General features: G+C 42.6%; 1 protein-coding gene across 4 annotated transcripts in view; it reads right to left on the reverse strand.

Moving 5' to 3' along the window:
• Positions 1 to 19,795, reverse strand: part of PXYLP1 (2-phosphoxylose phosphatase 1) — an 87,779-nt gene that overhangs the window by 47,729 nt on the left and 20,255 nt on the right. The window contains exon 1 of one of the 4 annotated variants that reach the window (XM_087739854.1): positions 9,810 to 9,939. The exons of 1 other annotated variant lie outside the window; for it this stretch is intronic. The gene's annotated coding sequence lies outside the window, so the exon portion shown is untranslated. Of the gene's footprint in view, positions 1 to 9,128; positions 9,173 to 9,809; positions 9,940 to 19,795 lie in introns of those variants that run through there. 2 more of the 4 variants (XM_087739857.1, XM_087739858.1) reach the window with 2 other exon arrangements.

The raw sequence follows: 19,795 nt of genomic DNA on the forward strand, positions 1-19,795 counted from the left end.
CAGCTGGGACAGCTGACCCCAACTGGCCAAAGGGTCAGTTCCATACCATATGATGTCATGCTCAGCACATAAAGCTGGGGGAAGAAGGAGAAGGGGAAGATGCTTGGAGTGATGGCGTTTGTCTTCCCAAGTAACCGTTATGTGTGATGGAGCCCTGCTTTCCTGGGGATGGCTGAACACCTGCCTGCCCATGGGAAGCAGTGAATGATTCCTTGTTTTGCTTTGCTTGCACGTGTGGCTTTTGCTTTACCTATTAAACTGTCTTTATCTCAACACACAAGTTTTCTCACTTTTACCTTTCTGATTCTCTCCCCCATCCCACTGTGGGGGGGTGAGCGGGCGGCTGCGTGGGGCTTAGTTGCCGGCTGGCGTTGAACCACGACAGGCACTTCCACGGAACACCATTTAGGTGTGTCAGCTTACCTCCCCTGTACTCTGACCACTAATCACCTTGCAAGGAACCACTTCTAAAACCAAATGCTTCTGACAATTCAAGCAAGAATTTTTGAAAGAAATACCATAATTGTGACCTGTAAATAGGCTTTTTATTCAGTAACATTGCAAAATCACACTTAAAAACACTTGAACACCAAAACAGTATTTTTTTTTTTAAGACCAAGCACAATAATTTTTGACATGTAGTCACTAAAGGGTATCAGTACTGCAGTTATTTTTACATAATCAATAGTTCCTAGGACCATTAATAAGAAAAAAATAAGTAAATGCATGAACCAACTTAGAGATGATGGAAACTATAGTGCCAAAGTGTAAGGTACTGTAAACATCCAATTCCATTGGGATGATGCCATTGCCCTAGACCACTCTTTTCCTTCTCCAGTCTCTCTGCTGTTCCTAAAATTATCAGTATATGCGAGAGAAGTTCTGAACAGCTGCAATCCAAATATAATTTCTATGTCCTGCACATCCTTCCCTTAAAAATAAATAAAAACATTTTAAATTGAGTCTCCTTTCCCTGTCTTCCCAGAACACTTACCCCTTTAGAGATTCAACTTGGAGACAGTTTGCTGCCTTCATGCCCAGGCTCTGGCAGCATCCTGACGGCAGAGGCATTTTTCCTCCTACCAGCTTCACTAGCCTATTTATAAAGAACACCAAGTGTTCCCATCAGCCAGGACACAGAGATGACATGCCCCTGCCTGCAGGAACTTACAAGAGTCTAAATTAGCTCTGACTGTAAACAAAGAGGAAAAGCAGGATTGCACACAGAAACAATTATGGAACTTTTTTTGCAACCTGCCTGTAGTCTCCTTTATGTTCTACTTTGTGCCAGATTTAGACATCTGTTTAGATCAGAGGACAAAGTGATGGTCAGCATCAAAATTCATGCTCGCCAACTCATGCATTCTCTCTCTTTTGGTTAGTACTGTTTGTCATACATGTTAGTCACTGGTGCTCTGCCATATCACTTCACTCCGGGAGGCTCAGAGCTGAGACAAGAACCTCTTCTGCTGAATTCTGCTCCACATTAAGGGAAACACGCAGGTTTTCCAGAGGAAAACAGGATGACTTATTCTGTCCTCTACCACTGCAAAGTGTCCCCACCCTTTAATCTGGTTCCTTTTATGGAGTCTGTACCTCTACACATTTTCAAGTCCCACCTACCCAACTGATTACTTTTTTCTCACCCTTCCTAGTAGGTTTTGGATAACCTTAATTCTGTCAGTACCTGTATATTAAAGAAAAAAAAAAAGAAAAAGAAAAAACACAACAACAAAAAAAAAAACAAAACCTACATAATCATATATACAACATATCCCTATACCAAAGGTATATATGATACACACGGTATTTCTCTTTCCTTGGTTATTCACCAAAATTGCTGTAGGTGCACAAGGTGGAAACAAGTCTTAATCTCTTCTGGTTAGCCAAATGTTTTTATTTAAGTCTGTATTTATGTCACTGCTTGCAAGCACTAAATGTGACCCAAGTTTTAATTTTGCTATTGCTGGTTACATCCAGCATAGGATCCATAAGATTGCATCTGTAGGATGCATCCAGGGAAGGAATGGCGACGGCTGCTGTGATGCCACACAATGTATCTGGGTTATCTTGCTGGGCTTGTTTCTAAACCAGTATGCTGCCAAGCAAGCCACCAAAACATGGGAATGAAAACACGCTAGAGCAGATTTCCATTGTGTTTTCCAGCTTCAGAGTTTACAGAGATCAGGTGGTAAGCCCAAATATGCCCTCACTACAGCTCGTTACAATCGATTTACACTGCTGTTATTTTTTTAAGTTGTAACAGATGTATAATCAATCTCTACAAACATGAGAGCAAAACATGGGCCTTCATACACCCTTGGGTTTCACGCCTATGCACTTTAACAGAAACAAAAATCTAAACTAAATATGCAGTACCTTTCAGTTTTTCTAATTACAAATACATAATAAAGATTTGTTACACTCCTACTAGGTAAAAGAAAGAACATAAAGCCTACCAAATAACATGAAAAAGCATCACTGAAAGCTGATTAATGACATCCCCTTCTGTAGCAAACAAAAAAACTTTGGAAACAAATTGGAGTATTTTGAACAAATATTTGTTTTCTGTCTGACAACAGAGAAAGTGCATGTAAATATAAAACTTTACATTTTCTAGGTCACACACTAGTCTGCCTTTGACCACTGCTTTGAGGACAGGGTTTACACGGAAACATTTGTGCTGCAGCCTGATTCACTGCTATAGATAAAAGATTTTAGAAACATGTCCTTGCACCTCACTAAGATAAGAAAAAAAGCCCCGTGAAAGTTCTACTACCAATAGCATTAAAAACAAGCACGTGCTGCTGCCATGTGCATTTCTGTAACACTTCGAAGAACCAAAATTTCTCTTGCTGTTCCGTTCCCAAACCTCCTTTCCCTCATCTCAGCCTATCGGGACTATTCATTTACTACACCGGCTACAATCCTGCTCAAATGAATCAAAAAGCTAAAAAAAAAAAAATTTCCCAGCTCTAAGGAACCTACACATTTTGGAGTACCCAAATGAAGACTGAGAAAGATCACTTCATTCAACAGGAAGAAACCCGCAGATCTACCACTGTTGTAAGGTCTCATAGTGCAGCAGATACTCTGAAGATGGATGTGGTTTTGAATTTGAAGCTGCATTTTGAACAGAACATGATACAGCATGGACCACTTCCTTTCAAACCACAGAGAAGCTTCACTGTTGTGTTAAGTCTATCAATAAAATCCAGTCTATAATAAAATCTGTCAAATTACAAAGCTTTAAACAGTCTTAAATAACTTTGGATCACAAACCATTCCCGTTCTTAAAAAGTCAGACTTCATGGCATGCCCAAATTATAAGTACTGAAAAGATGACTGCAATTCCTTTGCTACCTTAATACATCTCTCATTTTCATATTCCTTTTAGGAATTGTTGAAAGTTTCCATGCTTTGGGCTTTGGTTTTCCAACTATGATGATTTTACAGGTCTCATCGATTTACTTGTTGGAACAGCAAATGTATGAGAGCATGAAATATTTCAAGGAGTAGGTGTCCTTAACTTTGGATTCTTTTGGTCCATTTAAACCCTGAGTTCAAGACATGCTTCCATTGAGACAAACTTCTCAATAAGTGCTTTGATCTGGCCTTGACTACCTCTTTTTGGTTGGAAATAAGGTCAGTGTCCTACAGCTGTATACATTACTCCATAGAAATCTGAAAAAAGTTGAAGTCAGTAACAACCCACGAGTCCAGCACGTCACTTTGAAGGCCCTGTGGAAACAAAGTTTTAATATCTAGGAAAAACTGTCACAAGCCCAACTCTTCATCATCCACTTCAGGAATGTCACCATATTCCTACTCCTTTTCCTACGCAATGATAGGTCATACACGTCTCTGAACTGCAGGGAAAGTAAAAACAAAAACAAAGGAAGTTATTTTACTTCCTTAAAGGAAACCGAGCAACTCTTTTTTTAACATTATTATGAAACTTGAAAGAAACCTTATGATTTTGATGGCTCCAGGCCAGAACTGAATCTTAATTGGTGGCTAAACCACTCCAGAACATACAGACAATTAAATAATTCTTAAAAAACAGCACCAGAATGTGCTGTTTAAAAATTATTTTAAACTTAAAATTTTAAAATGGTATACCATATGCTCGTAATAGCATGAGTATAGATCCTAATCACACACAGATCACAGCCAGTGGGTGATCAGATAACATCACAGCTCTAAAGAGCACACAAAGGCAAAGCAGTTAATGTGTTTAAATCGTTATACGGGGTTTTTTTCCAGTTAAGCTTTTACTTTTTACAGTTTTAATTGTTTGAACAATTCCCTCTCCTACTATAACACTCCCCTCTGCATGCATTTCCGATATAAACCTTTGAACATGCCTCTGAACAGGAACATTTCTGTTCTATTCTTGTGCTCAAGCTATATTTTGACCCTCATCCCAAAATATTTTTTCTCCTGACTATGGCCCTGCTATGAGATCTGTTCCATCCCATCATCATATGCCAGGTCACCCAACACTTCCATATTCAACCACCTCTATACAATCACAAGGATTCAAAATTACGGCGTAAATGTACACTTCTGTTTCCTGTCTTCCAAATGGAAAACTTTTGTTTCTCTCCACAGGTTATACTGTTACCCATTGCAGCACCAACAGCTGGCAGCTCATACCAGAGAGAGAAAAAAAAAAAAAATAAAAATAAAAAAGACCAAACGGACTTTATTCAGCAATTTTGTCATCTTCCTGCAATCTAACCCCAAAATGGTGATTACACAGATGCGTTAGCAGACAGTCAGCATTTTCTGCTGCCCTTTCTTCCCCAAAACGCTTCGTACAACTGCCAACTTGCCTGGCTGCTGGACAGCCAAATGGGGAATAACACAGGCAACATACTGGGAAAACTGCTGTGCTGCTGGCAAAAGGGCGTGCCTGGTTTTTTCCTCGATCCTCACAGCAGCAGCACAAGCTAACCCCTAGAAACACACCATCTTACCGTTAGAGACAACCTGATCACAAAGGTGCAAGCAGACGAGTTACTTCTTGAAAAGGAAAAATAAATATAGGTTTAGGTAAACGGCACTGGCACTAAACACGATGTCCTAGCATTTCATTTGAAAGGCTCACTGCCCACATTTTTGTTGCTTAGTTCCACAAAGTTGTTTTCACAATTTACTGGCCCAACAGAAGCTCCTCATGAAGGTACCCAAAAGTCTTCATAGACAGAAATGCAAGCTTGTGTTCAGACTTCTACTTCAGGGGCAATCAGCAAACCAACATCATAACCATAGATGTGAGGAAGATGAACAAAGCATGAAAAACATGGCAAAGTACAAGATCCAGTGTCAGCATTGCTTTGTCCTTTTAAAATAATCATTAACAACAGAGTGTACCAGGTATTCACAGGGCCTCCCTTTTATCACCAGAGACTATCAGCATTAGGAAAACATAGTACAGTAACTTCCACTACGTAAGTAATCGTGGAATTCATCACAGCAGACATTGAGACAAAGTTATGGTGTTTATTTTTTTATTTTCACAAGAGAGGCCATGAATCATGTGACAACTCCCCGGGGGAAACTGACCTCATGCTTGGCACATGAAAAAGTTTAAGGTGGCTGTAGAAACTATGGATGAAACAGCTGGAAAACAGTCAATAATTAGTATTTCCAAACAGCATTTCTGAACAATGTCTTTACCATGTGGCACAAATAAGCCTAATTATATCAGCTTCCAAAAATCAATTCTTTTTTAAGAAATATGCCAGCTATCTAGCTTTTCAATGCCCAGTTTACCTCTCTAATCAATACAGAATAGCCTGTCACTCTTCCTCTGAATCCTTTGCCTGTCATCAGAACCACTTAGTGCAGAATTACACACCATCCACCTCTGTAGCCCTCCTGGAAAACGTTCCTATTATCATCTTGCCCAATGAAAAAAATGCTCTTTTTTGCTGCTTAGGATGAACCATTACATTTATGATTCAGGCATTCTCTGAACACAGTAAAATGACATTATCTGATTTTTTAAAAATAATCATAAACACTGATTGTCACAGTACACCTTCCCACTCTTTATTTCTTCACTGAGCAAGAAAACGTCTCACCAGCTGTAATCAGAGACCACCTAATACTTTTAAGGCAAACAAGAATATTAATTTTGAATTCTAACCTAAACCCAATCCCACAAAGCAAGCCACACGAGCAAAGCTCACGTGCTCCTGGGTAGACATAACTCAAGACGCATGTATCCTCCACTATAATGTTTTAGACAATAAAATTTGCAAAACTTTCTGCCCTAAATGGCTTGCAGAAACAAATGCTTGCTTAAGGGGACTCCATTTGGGTTCCACCAAAGTGCAGCCAGATTTTGACAGAACATGAAGCGTGTCATGGTCTGTACGACATTTCTACTATCTTTCTGGAAAGCTGCTACATAATCCTTCAGTCATCATCATCCTGTATGTAGCTTTATGATCAACCGTTTCTATTTCTGTGTCATTTATACCGTATATTGGCCTGCATTCATTACAGAAAGCATTTTGGAAAGTATTTCAAAGAAGAAAAAAAAATATGTATTTTAAAGCACAATCTTTTTATCAGCAGTGCAATATTTTAGTACAATTCCAGTAAAATTACCAGGACACTAAAACCCATGCAAGTAGAAATCTTGCATGAAATCTACATTTGAAGTCTCCTCCCAGGCATTTGGCATTTATTCCCTTTTTGCTACACAATTTAAGTTTTCATTTTTATATATAATTTATCACCAAAGCTACAGTATTTTTAAATACAACCTTCTGATTGTGAATCAATGCACAGCTCACTTGCCGATTCCCTCTCCCAGCGAGTCAAGATTAAAGGCTATGTTCAAACACTTTCCAAATGTGACACACTGCTTGAACAGTTTTGACCCAAACCACTCTGTTTGTCCAACATTTGGACCATTGAGGTTCTTTTTAAGCAAATCTTTCCTCACCCTTGAGGCTGCTGTCTAGCAGCGTTTGTGTGTGCTAGTCAAGTGCTTGCCAGTGCAGTTGAGCTGCCATGCTGGTTTTTTCGTGCATCGCATCAGTAACTATCTTGCGCACCCACCAGTAACTCCCCAAACCTTCCTGTATTACCTATAACAAACTCAATCTTCTTCGATCCTCTCATACTTCCTTCACCAAATGATTTCTTTAACACCTAAAGCAATAGCTGCATGTTGTGTGTGCGCTTCCCAATACTCCTTGAGAGAGCACCTTCCTCACTTTGGTAGAGGCAGACTTGAAGACACCACCCTCTTGAACAATTAAGGTACCACCACCTCCTTTGTAGCATCCATCATAAAGCATAAATCTAATCATATCTAAACGATAAAGCATATGTTAGTAGGTGGCTTAACATTTCATTTCTGCACTCACTTGATGTGTGTTTGTGAGCAATACACATCTCCCGGTGTTTTTTTGCATATTAATTGCCAATATTTTTTTAGTTAAAAAAGAATAAAAACCTTGGGGAGAAGAAGAGAATATGCAACTAGAATTGACCGTAAATCCAGATAAAAGCCACGCTTAGGACCACATGAATTCATCATTCATCTTTCCAGCAATAATATACAGATACACTTAAGAGACAACGCTTTTATAACTTAAAAAACAAAACAAAACAAAAACACAAAAAACCTGCAACTTCAGCAGAAAAAACATTCAGAAAAATTCAACCAAAGTCTAGTTTCAAAGGTCTCCTATGAGATTATGAAAATGAACAAAGACCTACATAAGAAACCTCACAGGACGCTTAAGGTTTCTTTCGTCTAAGGAGGTCGTGAGGGAAGATATGTATGTTAAAATATACATCTCATTGTAAAACCACTGGAGAAAGCAAACTTCATGGGGGACAGTAGTTTTGCACACACAGCGAAGCACCGCTTTTTGTGTGCATTCATTCCAAGGTGCCCGCTTTTTAAACTAAAAAAAGCCCAAAAGACAAATGAAGGCTGTTAGAGAAAAGCAAGTTCACAACTATGAAACTGAAACAATATAACTAAATGCCTGAAGTCTAACCAGAGGTACACCTCTCCTTAGGTACATAGGTCCAGATACATAGGTTTAGTTACACCAATGCAGTTTTATAGCTCTGTTGTTGTCTGACCTTCACACGAGACCCTGCAGTTCCTCAATACTTCCTTTTTTGCAGAACAGTGGGCTCATTTAGTACGTATTGAATCTTATAAAAATTAATGTTTCAGCACTACTGAGTTTACATAAAATATTTAAGAGACTACAATTAAAAGCCATTAGAGAGAGGAGCATATGTGTTTTAACCACGTGCGCTACTTTTAGTTACCTTTTTGAGAAGATTAAAATTAAGCAGCTTTTGCTTTTCATCCCACTCACACCCTCCCACTACAAATTCTGTCTGAGCTAATCCTCCTTCTACAGACGTCAAAACAGGGCATAAGTATTACAGCTACTTACTGCCAAAATGTGTTGGTTTAATATCCCATTACTATTGTAATACTGGCACAATAACTTATTATATGTGACAGCTTTTGCAGTTATTCAAGGATAGAGCCACTTACCGTGTAGTTTTTTTCATCCACATGAAACCATATTTGTAAAATTTGTAAAAGGGAAAATCTAAGGTCTGAACTAGATGCTCATCTCAGACTATAATGCCAGACAAAATAAAAGGCTTATAAGGTCATCACACACACTCTTCCCACCCTGTCATTTCCATTGTCCCAGCCTTTATGTAAAGTGATCTGCCCAGAAATCCAGGTTATGGTATTTACAAATACACTGTTTAAGCCCTTACTTCCCAGCATTTTAAAAAACAATTTCACAGATTTTTATTTTTAAAGTGCAACGTTCTGCATGCAGGCCAAGACGACCTCCGTGTCAGAACACACTTCCGATGAAAAGTCCATGCTTGTCAAAAGGTTCAGGATTATTCTTCAGGAACCTGCAGTGCAGAAATACACTAAGAAGCCTGCTCGAGGCTCTAAAAATATTTAGGTTAAAGTATATATGATGACAGGGACCGCTATCAGATGCACTAAAGACAACAGGCATCAAAAAAAAAGATAAATTCAAGTAAGTTACTCCACTCTAGCCACAGTATATCAGCCAACAACAGACGACAAAGTACCAGCGCACCGGAGAAGCACAGCAGCTCTGCAACAGTACTGTGTTATTTGCCAGCCCAGGCTGGTAAATACGAAGTCTGTCATCGCAGGGACGCCGAGGGACTGACGAGCCCGTCTCGGGCTCCTGCCTCGCACGATGCGTGCACGCACGGACGGTCTGAAGCCGCCGGACTGCAGGGACGGCGGGCACACGCCGAGTTCAGCCCGGGCACCGCGCCCTGGGTGCCCGCCAGCGGGTACCACCCGGAGGCAAAGTTTCCCCGCCGCGGCCTCGCGGCGGCGGCGGGGCTGGGCGCGGGGGCAGCTCGCCGCCGGCCGAGCCCCCGCCCGCCGGGCCGGTTCAGCCAGCCCGGCCGAGACCGCCGCTGCCCGCGGCGCTTCTGCTGCCCCAGGTCTCCCCGGTGCGCGGGGCAGGCGGGACCGGAGCGGACCCTTCCCGGCCCTCGGAGCCGGGCACGGGGCAGCCGCTCCCGCCGCGCCGTAAACGCCCGGGCCGCAGCCCCTCTCTCCCCAGGCGTCGGCAGCGACCGCCCGCCGGAGCCGCCGAGTATTTAACAGGGGGAGGGAAGCACGGCAGATGCAGCCGGCTCGCACCGGGGCACCAGCCCGAGCGCTCCCGGGCAGCGCAGCCAGGGCGCCGTCCCACCCGCCCGGCCGGGGGGGGCCACCCCCGCCCGCAGCGCCCCCTCACCTGCCCCGCCGCGCTCAGCACCTCCTCCTCGGCCGGGGCCGGAGCCGCTGCCCGCCGCCACGCCACGGCTCCGGCTGGGCAGCCCGCCCAGCGCCCGACTCCTGCCAGCACCGCCCCGCGCCGCCCGCCGGCGCCCCCTGCCGCCCAACGCCCGCCGCGCGCGGGGGGCGCCCGCCCCGCCCGGCCCCGCCCGCCGTGACGCCCCGCGGGGCGGCGCTGGCGGCAGCGGGACCTGCCCGGCCCCCGGCCCCCGGCCCCCGCACCCCGCCTCCCGCGGCCCGGCGTCGGGCGGGGCGGGGGGGGCACCGCTGCTGCCCGCGGCACACGCGGTCCCCGGGCCGGCCGCCAAGGGGCCCGGCGGTGTCAGCCCTCTGAGGGGGACTTCTTTCATGCCCGCAGTTGCGGGCGACCAGCGAGAGGCTCCGTGACCAGCAGCGGGCAGCTACTCCGACTGCCCCCGCATCACCGCCCCGTTTCTCAGCTGCCCGCTGCTTCCAGCGTTTGAGTTCCCTGGAGATGCGGCACAAACATCTAACGCGGCTGCTAGTGACCCCGCTCGCGAATTCTTCTCATACTTAACTTACCGGGGAGTACAGCTGGAAGTTGTCGTGGCCCTTTGTAAGAAACGCCAATTTCAAGTCCTTGTCAAAGGAGAATTCCACGAATTTCAATAAAAAAGATAAAACAAACATATTCCCTTGTATAACTGATGCAAGTGAAGTCATTTCGTAACTTGCAAAGTATTTGCCAGGATTTGTTGCCAACAAAGAAGCTCCCAGCTAATCAGCCTTTCCCCTCACAGGAGCAGATTCTTCTTTATCAGCGGGAACGCTTGTTTAATCCTACAAGCCGATCATCTTTCAAATACACCAATTTTTCATGTATCCCCAAAACAGACTCTAAAATTAATTCTGCAGATTTGGGGAATGCCTTAATTCCCTTCACACACCTACTTCAACATGTCTATGCAGAACCTATGCAAATACTGGGTGATCAAAGTAGATGCACTGACACCAAGCATTTGGCACCAGCGTTTATGGCAAATGGCTGTAGGGTTTTTTTGTTGCAGTCAGGAGTCACCTCAAGGAGCATATGTGGTTCACATACTCGTGTGGTTCCACCTGCAACCCTGGATACTTCTGCCAGCTTCCAGCTGCGTTGTCATGCTGCTCTGCCAGCCAAGCTACTTATCTGCGTGGCATCTACTCTTGGGTCGTGGCGACCGGTGGTCGCTGCCCTGTAAACAGCAGCATGGAGCCAAATCTGCTTGCTTTGATACTGCACATCCACAGAGTGAACTTGCCTAGCAAAAAGATGGGGCATGTTTTTCTAGCTAGACTAGTACTTTTGCCTGACTGGTATGATTTCACCTGGAAATGTGCTGAGGTTCTCCATCTTCTTTCCTTTGGGGATAAGAAGTAGGAATTAATTTAGTTCTAACCAACAGACTGCACAGTGATGTGGAAAGTGGTCATCCATCTGCAGATCAGAAGACCAGGGCCTTTACCAACTGCTGCTCTTTAAAAACCATGCCCAGAGATGCTCAGCAGCATGGTGGCTGGCCTGCCAACTGACAGCTACCCATCAAATACACAGACGCTGCTGGTCTTCCCTGCTACCAGCATCACATCAGATTAGAGCTAATCCATCACAACGATGATCTTATTTGTTAGAAAACCAGTGCCGACCATCTGAAAAAGAATGGTTTGCAGAAGAGCAGCAGACAAATTATGGGACCCTAGGTGTGGAACAGTGAGACTTCTGACTGCTGTTCACTAGACCACTTCAGGGCACGTTAGGATTGCATAGTGCCTGACATCAGCACAAAGAGATCCGGCCTTTCCCTACCCAGAAAGCAGAATGTGTACTTTACAGAAAAATCATCTCCATATGGAAACAATGATTTAGCATGATACCAAATGCTTACCAGGGCAGTTACATTTCCACCTCTGTCCAGAACAAAGTGCAATTCACAAAGGATTTGGGAGTCAGGAACTGTCAATCTGTTCTCCATGTAATAAAAGGATTTAATTTTCTTCACAGAATGTTTTTGCTTTGGAGAATAAAATATGGTTGTCTATACACACAAAAGAAATCAACTTCGTTAGAGATAAAGTCATTATGATATTTATAATACAAAAGACTATGTACTCAAAAGTTGTTAATAGCCTGAAAATTTCTCTGCAGAAACTCCATACACTTGGATTTTAAAGATGAAATTGGAGGAGAGAAACTGAATACTTGCAGGGCAGAGCAACTGTAACTACTGTCTTTGGAGGAGTCTTGGAGTTATGCACAGTCCCATATCACTTCACTCGATAATCTCGTCAGTTGGACCTACTTTCTCCTCTACGTGCTGTTATTCATCCAATGAACTTCTCATACTGCAACTATCATGTATCATCAGAATTTGGGCAAGTATGGTAAGGATGTCCTTACAGTAGAGTGAATTAGCTATGAACTAACAAAAATTTTGTTGCATTAACCAAACAGTAGCCATGAACATGTATGGATGCTAAAAATGTGAGCTCATTCACTAGCATCCACCAGCTGCTACTGAGACAATCCACGATTATATGTGGTCAAAACACTGTAGTGTTCCTCGGTCTGACCTCAATCCCAAGAGGTAAGCTGACAACCTGAATAACAGAGGATAGGTCATGGTGAAACACAGTCCCATCACCCAGGGAGGACAGTTCTAATTTTATAGTTTACTTAGATTGATCCTCATCCTGGTGCTTTTTTTTTTTTTTTTAAGGAAAAAAACAAACAGTTTCCAACTGGGTGGTAGGTTTTTTTCCCCTCCCCCTCCTTCATTTCTAGTCACAGAGTCAGAGCAACTACACATCCTTCTGTTTGCCAGAGTTTTGGAACAGGAGATTCTTGGGAGAAGGTAAGGGTTGGATCAGGGCTCTCCTGCAGACAAATTCTAACACACATAGTACACAATCAGTTACATTTTACAGTATAAATTAATTCAATTCTCTGTTTAATCCAACAGCTAATACTTTTGAAAGAAATGAGAACCAGAAGTAAGCCCAAAGACTTGAATCAAAATACCAGCTAGATCCCAGCTACTGCTCCTAGAAGCTGTGACAGCAATGGAGCAAAGTACATAAGCACAAGGGAGTGGGAAGAGAGCGAAGCAAGTCACTGCTCTACAGACAAGTTTGCAGTCAGTTTTGCTCATAAAGGAGGGTTGTACATTTGAACTATGTGAGTATTTTATACGAGGTAATATTTGAATAAGGTATTTCAGTTCTAGGGTTACTTCTTCACTCTAACAGTTTCAGGCCCTATATATTTGTAGGGTGTTTTTTTTCTTCTTTCAAGAACACAAGAGTTTCAGCGGTCTGAATCATTCTTTCAGTTCCATTGTTTGACTTTGGCTGCATTTCTCAGCTACATGCCTGAATGCTTTAGAGAGTCCTTACTCTTTATCTAGCAAAAGGTTGCTTCTGACAATACCCCATTCTTAGCAAGCACTGTTTTCAGTTTGCTAATTACTGACTGAGATGCTTTGTGTCTCAGTCCTACTGCTTTTAAGGATTTAAAGAAACTGCTGACAGTTCTGGAAGGAAACCCTTTTGAAAACAGTTATTTATGCCTGCTTTTTGCTACCACATACCTGAAGTCTGATGTCACCTCTTTCATTTGCTTTGTGCATGTTCCTGCGTCATTCCAAGTGTCATATGGCATATCTGTCCAATGCCGGACAAAGTTAGCCCTGGTTTTATAGCTCTGAGTGCCTTGAGGACTTCTGTATATTTCAACATTATATCCCTACAACCTCCTGGGATGCCAATATTGTTACCCATTAAGTTACCTCACTCCAACTCTCACTGGATCTTTTGGAATCTTTTAATAATGTCATAACCATTGCTCTAGATATGGTGCCGCAGCCACTCGCCCAGATTTCTGTAACTCTTCTGTTGCATTACAGCAGCTCCTGTTTTCTTCAGAGGCTGCCTATTATCTTATTCATCAGCATTTCTACATATATGACTTTACAGCATTTAAATTATCTCTGCAGGGAGTCACTCAATTCAACCCTCAAACATGCTGTTTTGCAGTGTATCGTGTTCATGTTCAATGTTATGTTTTCATCTCTTGCTCTCAGGCTTAACTTCCTGATAATATCACACTCAGCCTCATCAGTTTCAGCAGTAATCAAGCAATCAGCAATTAAAGTACATACTAGGAATATTACCACATATTTCATTATTTTTCCTCTACTCTTTCACTGGTTGATTAAACCCCAAATAATAATTACAAATTCTACATTGTTTCTAGGTGGTATTAAACAGACACAGCAGAAGATGCCTTGTCTGGCTGTACTTGCCAATATTCCCCTTTCTTCTGGATAGCATCATAAAAAAACCTGTTTATTTTTCAGAGTTCACAGAAGACTGCTGTTTGCATATGACTATGTCCTGGACTATAACCAGGTATATAATACTCCTTCATTTGCAAAATCATCTGATTTAGTTGCAGGATTTTCAAACATAAATTAGGAGCTCTGAACAAATAGAACTCGAATAGTTAGTTCGGCCCATTACTTCCTCCTCCTTCCTTTTCCAAGCCCCACTGTCATGCAGCTGGATGCTTACTAACCATGGGATTAAAATACAGGCATCTCATCCCAGCAGGTCCACATTTTATCCCAGCAGGACCCTACACAGTCACAAGAGGATTGCCAGTGCATGGCAGAATAACAAAGACCAGTTAATCAAGTCACTCGACGACAATGCAGTCAGCTACCTGTGAAGGTAGTTTTAGTGTTCGTGGGATAGGTATCACCAAATGGCAATATTGCACATCACATTCCAATTGTGCTTTTTCTAAATGTGTAAAGAGGGTGTCATATTTTGAAGAAAAGAGCTTGTTGTCACTTCTTTATGGAGAAATTACTGCAAGCAGCAGAAACCACAAACTAAATTTGGGGCTGAAATTTTTGAAAGAGGAAGTCTGTGTGGGACCACACTCATGGAGGAATGTGTGCAATATAAATAGACTTTATGAGTATGCTAAGAAAATACCCATACCATGCTTTGCTGATTTCTCCCCAACAGAAAACCAAACACCTGTTTCCACTCTGCAGAGGTTCAGCAATAGTCTTTGTAGCCAAATTTCTTCAGTATGGACATGCCAGTATAAGACACAGTATGAGAACCATAGCTCTCATTTCACTCAGTGCCACTAGAAAGGAAGCTTAAGTGACTTCTTTTTTTGGCATAATGCCTTATGACGAGTCATCATACACGAGTTCTGATCAAAGAGCTCCTGTTCATAATTCACACTTCAAAGCAGTTTTAACTAAGATCCTACACTCATTTGAGAGCATAAACAAGTGACTCAAACTCTAGCTTTTGTTACCATCTAAGATCTCTTTTAATGAGTATTGGTTACATTGATAATCGGTTCTTCTATTCATAGATTTTTATCCAGGTGTTCTTCTGAACACCTATCTAAGTTTGAATAGCACATATAATGAGATGTGACAGACAACTTCTTGAACAACAGCCCTAAAGCAAAATTAAATGTTAAGGAACTTTGCTCTTAAATCACTCCGCTTTGCCTCTCCAAATAGTAATGAGCAGTGTAGGGCTATGAGATGGAAACCGACTTGGAGAGAGCACCCACCTTTGCCACCCTAGTAGGTGCACTATTCGGCTAGCTTATTATTTCACCTATTTAAAGCTCTCTTTGGTAATTTTCCACTAGGATTAGCTTCTGAAAAGAAACTCCACAAGGGGTTTAGCATAGTCCTCTGAAACACAGGTCTCAGATTGTCTGAATATGTATCATTGCTTTTATTTGCATTTCAAACAACTCAGATGAAAGTACAAATGCCCAAAGAGGCAGCAGGTGCTCAGAAAAAGCCTCAAGAACAACCCTTAAAATAACTGCATCCATACACAACTACTCTCCACTGTCATTTATGATCCCAAACAGCTCCTTCTGCCTCCCCGGAATAAGGCAATGCATTCTTACAGCACTTAATTGGTTCTAGGGGTAACCAAGTCCAGCTGCTCTGTCTAGCAAAGCAGCACAGCTGCCTTCTCTCAGTCCAGAGGAGCTGAGGAGAGGGAAAAAAATGGAAAGTACCCACCACTTCAAGAGCTCCATTCCCAGGGTCTCACAAACCTGACTAGAATCTGGATTGGAATTTTAAACAAATCCCTTAGGAGCAGCAATCGGCTTCCTAGGCAACCAGGGTGGCCGCATTGCTGTGCTGCTTACATGGAGATAGGAGGAAGGGGAGGGGGTGTGGAAATATATATATGTATGTATAAAATTGCCCTTATACACTCACAGGAGGGTTTCCTAGTTCATAAATATTCTTGCTGCAAGCTGTGATTTTAGTTAAATTCAGACTCAACTTGCCAAAGTGGTAGGCAGTAAAGTTATTCAGAGTGACAGCTTTTAGCCCTTCTGTTGCTGGGTGAGTTGGGACCAGATGGTTAGATGCCAGCAAAACTGGCTTTAGAGTGTCTGAACGCTTCCCTGCGCCTGAGGAACACCCAGGTACCTTGCTGGGGAAGACTTCTGACCCCTCTGGTGAGCAGAACTAAAGAGTTGTCCATGAAGCTAGGTGAATTTTAAGCACATTATATTATTTCCCTGTTGTATTTAGTTCTCAGGGAAACTGCCAACTTTAAAAGTCTAATTAGGGAAACCTACCTAGAAAAAAAGCCCTCAGCACTGACATTATCACTGCCAACTGCCTTATTAGCCCATTCTCTGACATGCTTCAAACCTGCTCATGAGGGGCCCCAGCCAGACACAAAAAGGGATGGCTATTCCTCCTTAGTCGTTGTCTTTCTATTAAAACCAATGCCAAGGGCACCCATACAGTAAATCTACCTCCCATACTGCTGTCCAAAATCTGAAGATGAGAAATGCCTTGGAATACTTAATGAAGACACACATAGAAGCTCATGTTGACATACAAACATTATTCATACTGTACCCTTTGTCACCAGGGAGTCAAAAAATTCATATGGAACGGGACACGTCAGTCTCCTTAGCCTATAGTCAGTAACACCGGTTTGCATTAAAGCCAGCAGGTACAGCTGCATTTGGCATACTGACCTGATGTTCCATTAGGAAAGAATGTATGCATGAATACAGATAACATGGGTGGGTATACCAGAAACAACATTTAAATAAGAATATTAACTCATTGCTACTTGAAGTATGAATAACACCAAATAATTTTGGTATCTGAGTATCTTAGCTTCCTATTTCTGGGAACAAATCCATTGGCTGAGAATGCAAGACATGTATAGTCTGGAGCCATGTCCTAGCTTAAGTAAAGATAAATAGCACCGCAACATCCACCTTCCCAAACTTTTAATCCTTACTACTTAAAATTAACACTGACTGATATATTGTGAATCAGCAGAAGGCTGCTTCTACACATATACATGCACATACTGCTGTATCAGATGAGCTTCCAGTATGGACACATACAATTGCTCCAAGGCAGGAATAGTAACGTGCTAAGCAGATATAAAGCCAGACACTTCAATATAATTTATTTCTAACTTTATTTAATATTCATGTCAGGAATACACCACATTTTTAGGGCTCAATTCTTCTGCATTAACATACAGAAGGCACTTCTCCAGTGTTGTAGGAGTAAATAAGAAAGTGGGTAGAATGTAGAGAGTGAATGAGTTGTGTAGTGTTTTCTCAGCGTGAGAGAGGAAAAGCAGTCAGTGTGGCTAAGCCGGGCTTCTCTGTTTCTACGCCCACATAGGGCGAGGATTTCAAGTATTCATTTCCTCCTCACTACTTTAAGGTTTGTCAAATGAACAAATATGGTAACCTTAAGAGTACCTCCAACCCTAGGAGAACTTGCTTTCAGACAAGGAAGAGAAAAAGCCATATTTTAATATTTGATTCAACCTGGATGACCCCGCTGTGAACACCAGGGATGAGCAGGCAAGTGACAGTATTCTGAGAAGATCTAGATAAGGAAACTGCAATTGTAACACTGCCTGATTCCTTTCAGGTCATTTAAGCTTCTTCTATTCTTACAGATCTTCACTTAGTACATTCTGGGGAGAGAAAAAGAAAAAAAAATAATCCCCATTCTACTCTATACCTATGAACTCTTTAGCCAGTTAATTCTTAATCCTTCCCTTGCCTTTTTTAAGGGACTAGAATGCTTTGCTTTTCCATGTATAGGTTTCAGATACTGCACAGCTGAAGCTTCAGGGGTCAAAGCCAGAGCTTCATCAGAATTAGTTGTTGACAATATAACTGAAATAGAACAGAAACTGGGAAATAAATAGCAGCTGAAAATAAACATGCACACAGTCAGATGCATGGACTTTTAAGAAAGAATTTCTAGATCCCAATAAGCTTACTTCAATACTGAGGTAATGGGCCAGAGTGTTCTACACTGCTTAGGCAGCTCAGAACAGCTGAGAAACTATCAAGCAGGGCCCTCTCCCAGATGTGAATTCCTAAGCCCATTTCTAATATCATTTTTCCTAGGAGAAAAAGAAAAAGCTATTAGGTCCAATCCTCGCTAGTAAAGCCCTAAACAGATCTTTATTTTTGCTAGAACATGAAATAGAATTGGCAGACCCAAGAATCATGATTTGGTAAGGTGTTTACAGTTTCTTGCTGTTCAAGTTTTGTTAATGATTTAGTAATACGTTACTACAGACTCACAGGTCATAAGTGTCCTTATTTCCCTGAATTCTAGGGCTATCTGTTAAAGTTGTCTCCATATTCCTTTTTTTAAGGCTCCCCTTCTTTCCTCTGAAAATGTAATTTAGTAGCACTTCTTACATAGGGCGATAGTTCCACTACCTTCAGTAGAGTTACTGCTGATTTAAAGCCGCATAAGTGATATCAGAAAAAGACCTACTTACCTCAGGCTTTTGAAATCCTAGAGTCAAGTACCTTTGACACTGATGACTTCATTTGGTGCACACCCCATTCATACTGCTTCTAAACTGCAGCTGCCTACTGGGGGAGTGAAAGGGCCAGCTGCTCCCTATGGGGAGCGATACCACAGCCAGCAGCCGCCCGGGGCCAGCCCCACAGTACCCCCGCAAGGGGAGCAGGGCAGACCCGCAGGTGGGGGCCAGGTTCAACCAACAGCCCAGATCCTCAGGTGAGTTTGTGGTGAGGAAGCAGGTCGCAGGTCAAGCCAGGAAGTAAATCCACAGGTCAGAATCAGGACAAGTGATTGACAGGCAGGTCCATAGTGACAAGACATGCCCAAAGTCAAGCCAGAAAGTCAGCCCACAGATCAGTGGTGTCCATGGCAAGGCAGAGCTATAGCTGAACTAGAGACCAGCACCCCAACAGCATAGTTCATGCCGGGCCTGAAGGTCCCAGACTGAGCTTAAATGGGTTGCTGTGCCCTCGGGCAGGGGTTTGGATGGGGGCACCGGGTGAGGCTGGTCAGGAATATTAAGGCCCATTAGTGCCCTTAGGGCCGTAACACCTCTTTCTTTCCCATATGAGGTTTCTTGTTTACAGCCATGCCCAGTGACACCTTCCTCAGTGAACTGTGTATTAATCACTTCTTTTAATATTCTACAAATAGCATCACTGGCTCTCAACAATCAGCTCTTGGGATATTTCCACCATCAGTTCAGATATGTGTGAAATGTGGCAAACACGGTCCAAAGAGGCAAAGGGCCAGGATACTAAGCTGAAATGCGACAGTAGGTCAGGAGAATGACACCTTCCCACAGCTGAAGATCCAGTACCTACAATGGGATGGCAACAAAATCTACTTCAGTGGGTCTGACGATTGCTTGAAAAACCCTGTAACTTTTGAAGTGCTCTGTAAAATGACAGATACTAAAAAGGCTACTTGGAGGGTACCCTTTATTGCATATGTCATAAGGGGCAATGTAATACTTTTATTTTTGGTATGTTAAAGACAGCATAATTTTTTTAGGTTAAACCAACAAACAACAGACCAAGTGATGGTCCTAGAGGTCACCCCTATC

Source organism: Nipponia nippon, unplaced genomic scaffold (genome assembly GCF_047370975.1).
Source record: "Nipponia nippon isolate SJK-2023a ecotype South Korea unplaced genomic scaffold, ASM4737097v1 scaffold_7, whole genome shotgun sequence".
In the NCBI taxonomy this organism is placed as follows: domain Eukaryota; kingdom Metazoa; phylum Chordata; class Aves; order Pelecaniformes; family Threskiornithidae; genus Nipponia; species Nipponia nippon.